Genomic DNA, 7,949 nt, shown 5'->3' with positions numbered 1-7,949 from the left:
CCGAGAAGAGGAGGCTGGAGCTGGGGAGGGGCATGGCTGGCCAGGATGACGCCCGGCAGAGCCCGTTCTCAGGGAGGTGTCTCCACACCCGTCCACGGCGCTCAGATCGCACAGCCCAGCTCCCAGCTTCGTGGTGAGAAGCCTGACGGCCCCCCCGCGGGGGCAGGAGACCCGAGGGCCAGGGCGGCTGCGGGGGGTCGGGGAGAGGGAGAGGGAGAGGGAACGGAGGGGGCTGATCCTGCTTCCCGGAGGTTCCCCCTCACCGCGGGCCCAGGCCTGTCCGCAGCCTCTCCCACACACACACACACACACACACACACACACACACACACCCCGGGGCTGCAGGGAGACAGGAGGGGCCAGAGGGGGGGCCTGGCCGGGAGGGACCACAGCCGAGGGGGACGGTGACGGGACTCCCAGAGGCCGTGACTGATGCCTTAGGTCCATGGTCGGCAAACTGCGGCTCTTTGGCCCCTTGAGTGTGGCTCTTCCACAAAGCACCACGGCCTGGGCGAGTCTATGTTGAAGAAGTGGCGTTAGAAGAAGTTTAAGTTTAAAAAATGTGGCTCTCCAAAGGAATCTCGATCGTGGTCCTGTTGCTACTTGACTCTGTGGGCGGATGCGTTTGCCGACCCCTGGCCTAGGCGGTTCATCCCCACCTCCCAGCTGAGGAAGCAGGGCTCACAGGCACGGAAGCCCCTGGCCCCAAGCTGGGATTCTAACCTCCCTGTCCGGCTCCTCCCACCTCGTCCCTGCCTGTGGGGTGTGCCGGCGGGAAGCGGGGTGGGTGCTGGCAGCCTGCTTCACTGTCCACAGGAAGAGGAGGGAAGGGGCCCATCAGCCTTTCTGTCTCCCTGGCCCTGGCTCCCCTCCAGCCAGCCTTTCCTGCCCGGGAACCCCTGGACCTGCTAACGGATAAAGGGGCGGGAGATGCTGCCACAGCGACAGCCCCGCCCTGGGGCACCTTGGCGGATCTCCCTCAGGCCCAGCCCCAGTCCACACCCCTCTCGCCCCAGCTCCTCACTGAGGAAGCTGCTCCAGGCGGAGGACGGGCGGGCCTCCTGCTCCTCTGCGGACAGGGTCTGTGGCTGCAATGTGCCAGGGAGGAAATGGGAAGGCTTTGATCCATCTGGGGGAATAGGATGTCCCGACTGAAACCCAAATTCCTTCATCTGGACCTCAGATCTCCCGCATCTCCAGCCGTTTTTCTGCTCCGGGCAGCACAAAGGATGACTGGCTACGCCCCTGCTCCGGGCCTCTGCACATGCAGTTCCCTCCGACTGGCACACCTTTCCCTCGTTTCTGCCCCACCCGTGCCAGGCGCTCAGTCACCCCCCGCAGGCGCTCTGTCTTCCTTCCCTGCCCGCACAAGCTCAGGGGGAACGGCAGGTGCTCAGCCACAGGACCAAGTCCCGGTCTGTGGCCTGCCCACTCTCCTCCGCAGGCCTCCCAGGTCTGCAGTGAGAGGCAGACACGTGGCCATCGCTGGCCAGTGGTGTCGTCCAGGGGCAGTGAGGCCTCCCAGGTGCGTTATTTCTGCTCGGCCATTGGTCTGCCGTGCGGTGCAGGCCACCACCTCCTGTGGAATATGCGACTACGAGATGGCAAGCCCTCCAGAGAGGACGGAGAGGAGGCTCAGTGACAACCTGGCTCCCTGGTGGCACTGCTGAGCCCATGAAAAGTGCCTGCCGCCAGACTTCTATGCGAGCAAATATCCCCTGTTTTGTGCTAGGTATTCCTTGCACCTGAAAACATTCCCAACTGATGCATCAGCCTCTGGGTACCATCTTTATAAAGGTCACTTCCTGCCCTGGCTGGTGTGGCTCAGTGGTGGGAGTGTCATCCCATGCACTGAAAGTCTGTGGGTTCAATTCCGATTCTGGTCAGGGCACATACCTGGGTCTCGGGTTCCATCCCCATTTAGGAGCACCTATGGGAAGCAACCAATTGATGTTTCCCTCCTCTCTCTCTCTCTCTCTCTCTCTCTCTCTCTCTCTCTCTCTCTCTCTCTCTCTCTCCCCCCTCTTTCTCTCCCTCCCTTCCTCTCTAAAATCAGTAAAATATATATTTGGGTGTGAATTTTTTTTTTTAAACTGAGCCAATCTTAGAACTGACTCCTTTTTCTTTTTTTTTTAAATATATTTTATTGATTTTTTACAGAGATGAAGAGAGAGGGATAGAGAGTTAGAAACATCGACGAGAGAGAATCATCGATCAGCTGCCTCCTGCACCACCCCCACTGGGGATGTGCCCACCACCAGGGTACATGCCCTTGACCAGAATCGAACCCGGGATCCTTCAGTTCGCAGACCAATTCTCCATCCACTGAGCTAAACCGGTCTTGGCTGGATTTTTTTTTTTTAACATTCCCTAACTGCTGAGAAAGGGACCGAGTGCCCTCTCCTCAGAGCAGTGGGCACGTTGTGCCTCTTACGATCTCTGTACCCAGCAGCTGAGGTAGGCAGCCAGGCCCCATCGTGTTCACCAGGTCACTTCTGCGCCAGCAGAGCTGCTGAGCGAATCGGCATGCCCTCAGCTGGTGGCTGGCACACCCTCCCGGAGAGCAAAGCCTGGGCCCGGCGCCCTGGAGCTCTGGACAGTGAGCCATGACCACACAGCCTGGGAGGGAGGCAGCGGGCACACAGTGAAGGGAGCTGCTGCTCGGGCCAGGACCGCCTGCGTGACCTGGAGGTGTGCATCCCCCTCTCTGCGTTGGTCCAGTTCTAACCACCCCACCAACCCTCATGCTCGAACTCCGCGTAGCTGGGATGTGCTCAGCTGCCCTTGGAGGACAGTAAGACACCCAAGTTTCTGACCCCTCCAGAGGAAGCAAATCAAAGCTGCAGTATCTCTTGATACAAGAGATTGTGCCTTGTGGTTATTACGATTCCTCTTTATTCATCTATAATACAAAACATGGTAGCAAGTCTGATTCCAAGTCACCCAGTGTCTCCTATCTTCGCATATTAGGTGGCATTTCTCTGTATCTCACCTTCTGTCCCTCCCAAGGGCTGTCTCTCATGGCCAGTAGGACACTTGAGGAAACTAGGTGTACCGGTTAATAATGCGGATTTTTTTCAATAGATGGAGTTACACATATGTTGATATATATGCGATCTGATATGTATACTATTTTGTTGTATTGACAACAAGCTTCAAAACGTCATATGTTGTAAAGCAACAAGCAGACTGTCAAATTACAGCGGGGAGGGGAGGGAGATCTGGGGGAGATAAGAGATCAACCGAAGGACTTGTATACATGCATATAAGTACAACCAATGGACACAAAACTCTGGGGAGGGAGGGCATGTATAGGAGGGTGGGACAATGGTAAGATATGTACACAGATAATAATTTAATAAAAAAATAAGGGGGAAAAAGTCATATGTCAAATTTTCTGAAGGTATTATCATCATAGATAATTTTACACTTAAAAATGTCAAATTTCGTGCCAAAAAAAAGAGCATTTGCGGGAAGTTATAATTCATTATTTTGAAGAAAAGTGCTGCTGAATACTTCTGGAAGCTTATGGTGAACATGCTCCATCTCAAGATACTTGTGAACGCTGGTAATAAATGCTTTAAAAGTGATTATTTCTATGTGAAAGACAACACCCAGGTCAACTGAAAAAGTTTGAAGACCAAAAATTACAAGCATTATTGGATGAAGATGCGTGTCAAACTCAAAAACTTGTAGAAAGATTAAACATTGCTCAGCAAACATTTTTTTTTTTATCATTTACTGTACAAGCAATGGGAAAGATTTTAAAGGAAGGAAAATGCGTGTCACATCAACTGAACGAAAGACTATAAATAGATAACCGAAGAGTCATCAGTAAAATGTTGCTTCAAAGGCACGAAAGAACGTCTTTTTTGCGTCCAATTATGACCGGCAATGAAAAGTAGATTTATTGTGAGAATCCCAAATGCACAAAATCATGGGTTGATCCAGGTCAACCATCAACATAGACTGCAAGGCCAAATGGCTTCGGAAAGAAGACAACGCTCTGCGTTTGGTGGGATCAGGAGGGTGTGGTGTGTTATGAGCTTCTAAAACCAGGTGAAACCGTTAATACTGATCGCTACCGACAACAAATAATCAATTTGAACTACGCTTTGATCATAAAATGACCAGAGTGTTCCAGAAGACTCGGCAAGCAATCTTGCTTCATGATGATGCACCATCACACACTTCAAAATCAGTTAAAAGACACATTAAAAGATCTTGCCTGGAAAGATCTTTTAACCCACCCACCGTATTCACCAGACCTTGTTCCTTCAGATTACCTAATTGTTCCAATCGATGGCACACGCACTCTCTGAGCAGCACTTCAAAACATATGAAGAAGTGGAAAATTGGGTCTCTGAATGGTTTGCCTCAAAACAAGAAAAGTTCTGTTGAGGCGGTATCCACAAATTACCTGAAAGATGGGGAAATGTGTAGCTAGGAATGGATATTACTTTGAATAAAGCACTTTTGATGTTTCTTTTTCTTTCTTTCTTTCTTTTTTTTTTAAATAAATCTTTATTGTTCAGATTATTACAGGTGTTTCTCTCCCCGCCCCATAGCTCCCCTCCACTTGATTCCCAACCCCACCCCATGCCCTTTCCCCCACCACCGTCTTCATAAGTGTAAGATTTTTGTCCAATCTCTTCCCACACCCCTCAAACCCTTTTCCCCCTGTGAATTGTTAGTCCAATCCCTTTCTATGTCCCTGATTCTATTATATTCACCAGTCCATTTTGTTCTTCAGATTTTTTTTTTTATTATTCTCTTGATTTTTAGATTCACTTGTTGGTAGGTATGTATTTGATACCTTTTTGTTGTTCATAATTTTTTACTTTTACCTTTTTCTTCTTTTTTAAAAATATATTTTATTGATTTTTTACAGAGAGGGATAGAGAGTTAGGAACACTAATGAGAGAGAAACATCAATGAGCTGCCTCTTGCACACCCCCTACTCGGGATGTGCCCGCAACCAAGGTACATGCCCTTGACCAGAATCAAACCTGGGACCCTTTAGTCCGCAGGCTGACACTCTATCCACTGAGCCAAACTGGTTTCGGCTACCTTTTTCTTCTTCTTCCTCTTCTTAAAGAATATCCTTCAACATTTTATGTAATCCTGGTTTGGTGTTGATGAACTCCTTTAACTTTTTCTTTTCTGTGAAGCTCTTTATCTGCCCTTCAATTCTGAGTGATAGCTTTGCTGGGTAGAGTAATCTTGGTTGTAGGTTCTTGTTGGTCATCATTTTGAATATTTCATGCCACTCCCTTTTAGCCTGCATAGTTTCTGTTGAGAAATCAGTTGACAGTTGTATGGGTACTCCCTTGTAGGTAACTAGTTGTTTTTCTCTTGCTGTTTGTAAGATTTTCTCTTTGTCTTTTGCTCTTGGCATTTTAATTATGATGTGTCTTGGAGTAGTCCTCTTTGGATTCCTCTTGTTTGGGTCCTGTGCACTTCCTGAACTTGTGGGTCTATTTTTTTTTACCAGGTAGGGAAAGTTTTCTGTCATTATTTCTTCCAATAAGCCTTCAATATCCTGCTCACTCTCTTCTTCTGGCCCCCCAAAAATCCAGATGTTGGTACGCTTTAAGCTGTCCCAGAGGCTCCTTACACTATCCTCATACTTTTGGATTCTTCTTTCTTTTTGCCTCTCTGGTTGGGTGATTTTTGCTTTCTTATATTCCAGTTCTTTGGTTTGATTCTTGGGGTATGTTGATCTATAGATGAGTTTCTGTATATTCTTTATTTCAGACTTTGTATGCTTAATTTTTGGCTGGTCCTTTTCCATTTTTTTGGTATTCTCATTAAGTGAAGGTCTCACTTAGCTTCTTGGAGGTCTCATCAAGTTTCTCAAAGGTTTTTAGAAGATTATTGAGTAATCTTATATATTGATTCTGAACTGTCTGTCGTCCAGTAGTTTACTCTCCTCCATCTCTCCCATTCATGTCATATTTCTGTGTCTTCTCATTTTGGCTGCCGCCCTGTATTGATGAAGTGGCTTTGTGTGGTCAGTGACCTACAGGGGCCCGTAGCTCAGCTTCCCCAATCACCTGAAGTGGTCACTTTTGCTATATCCCTTTGTGGGCTTAGTGCACAGTCTTGGTGTAATTAAGCCTTGATTGCTGTTGGTATACTGGGAGGAATTAACCTCCAGGCCAATTGTCTGTGAGGACCTGCTCTGTCTCTAAAGGAAGAACTGCTGCGCTGGAGTCACACCTTGTTTCATTGGGGCTTTGGTACTCACTGAGACCGTCTCCCAAATGTGTCACTTATGGGTGTGAGGGGTTGAAACTGAGCACTAGAACACTGGGTTCTGGGTCTCAATGAGTTGCAGTTCAGCTACTGTCTGAGGCCAGTACAGTTGTGGGAGCTACAGAGTGAACCACAGTCCTGTCCTCCTTGGATCTATTTGCCCCAGGTTGCAATTTTGCTAAACTGCAACGGAAAAGGCCATTCATATGCAAAAGCCACTGCTTGGAGCTTGTGTGTGTTTGTAGGTTTTGCGGGGTGGAGTCTCAGGGCGGAGTCTCAGGGCGTCACTAGACTGGGGCATGGCCAACAGTAATGGCTGCCCATCTGCCGCCTCTCGGATGGTGTCTCAGTGTCCCCGCGTCTCCCCCAGTCTCATCTCACACCACAGCACAGCAAACAATCTCAGCTCTGCAAGCAAGCCAGCCTCACTTTCCGACCCGATGGCAGACAGTCTAGCCTCTCCCCAGAAACTGGATTTCAGCACTGCCCTCCACCAGCCGGGACCGCCGCCAGCCTGTATCATGTCCGCACCCCCCTACCTCCGTTTTTCAGCGCCTGTGCCCTGGATTCTCCTCTTTCTCTTTCAGTCTAGTTGTAGGGCTTCCTTTCAACCAGCTTTTCCTTGGTTTTTGGGTGATAGACGTTTGTTTTATAGTTTTGTTAAAATTGTTGTGCATGGCAGCCGTTTAGGAGTGTTTACCTATGCCGCCATCTTAGTTCTAATATGGCACTTTTGATGTTTTTCTTGAAATTATCATGTTTTCTTTGATTATAAAATCCACATTATTAACCAGATACCTAGTATACAATGAGTTGTGTACTTTCACACATTATTTCTCAAAGTAATCAGGACTTTCATTTAATGCAGAAAGAATATTGGCAACACCCATTGGGCACTCGGAGCTACCTCATATATGCCACTAGAGGCCCGGTGCACGGATTTGTGCATATTGAAAGGAAATTAATTAGAAGGTGACCAGCAGGGTGGAACTGGGCAAGATGGGCCGAACCTGCCCTGGAGCCAACCTCCCAAGGTCCCTCTCTGGTCTGCTGCACCTGGGGCAGCACTGGGGCTTGAAGGGTGTCTGTGGAGTGAGTGGGATCCCTCCAGCAGGTGGGGTCCCTTGGCCTGGCCTGCAGAGATCGGGCCCAAACCAGCAGTCCAACATCCCCCGCGGGGTCCCAGAGTGCAAGAGGGCACTCTGGAAAGTTGCTGTCGCTCAGCAGCTCCTGCATTGAGCATCTGCCCCCTAGTGGTCAGTGTGCGTCTTCCCTACCAGCCAGTCGGCAGGCCAGCCAGTCACTTAGCCTTTTATTTACACATATACATATGTGTAAATAAAAGGCTAAAGGGAGGCCCGGCACATGAAAATTCATGCACTCGGCCCAGCCTGCCCCCTCTCAGACCGGGAGCCCTCAGGGGTGGGAGGTGACCCAGCAATCAGGCGACACCCCCATCACACCTCTGCTGCTGCCACAGCTGGCAGCGCAAACCTCGGGCGGCCCTGGGGGGCTGGTCAGTCGCCACCCAAGCTCACCTGCACCTCAGGCCAGCCTTGGGCGGCTGGGGGGCTGAGGGACTGGCGGACTCTGGAGGCAGGCACATGGAGCAGCCAGACCCACCTGGGGGTGGGCCCAGCCATGTCACACACCTGCTGCCCCAGCAGGGCTGAGGGGACTGGGCACCACCA

General features: G+C 49.9%; 1 pseudogene across 1 annotated transcript in view; it reads left to right on the top strand.

Annotated features, from left to right (window-relative positions):
* Positions 1-7,949, top strand: part of LOC311618008 (large ribosomal subunit protein uL22-like) — a 133,360-nt pseudogene that overhangs the window by 8,605 nt on the left and 116,806 nt on the right. The gene's annotated exons all lie outside the window — the stretch shown is intronic.

Source organism: Pipistrellus hanaki, assembly GCF_964339955.1.
Source record: "Pipistrellus hanaki genome assembly, chromosome: 2".
NCBI lineage: Eukaryota > Metazoa > Chordata > Mammalia > Chiroptera > Vespertilionidae > Pipistrellus > Pipistrellus hanaki.
Note: the sequence above shows the minus strand (reverse complement) of the source record. Positions and strands in the feature narration are given on the sequence as shown.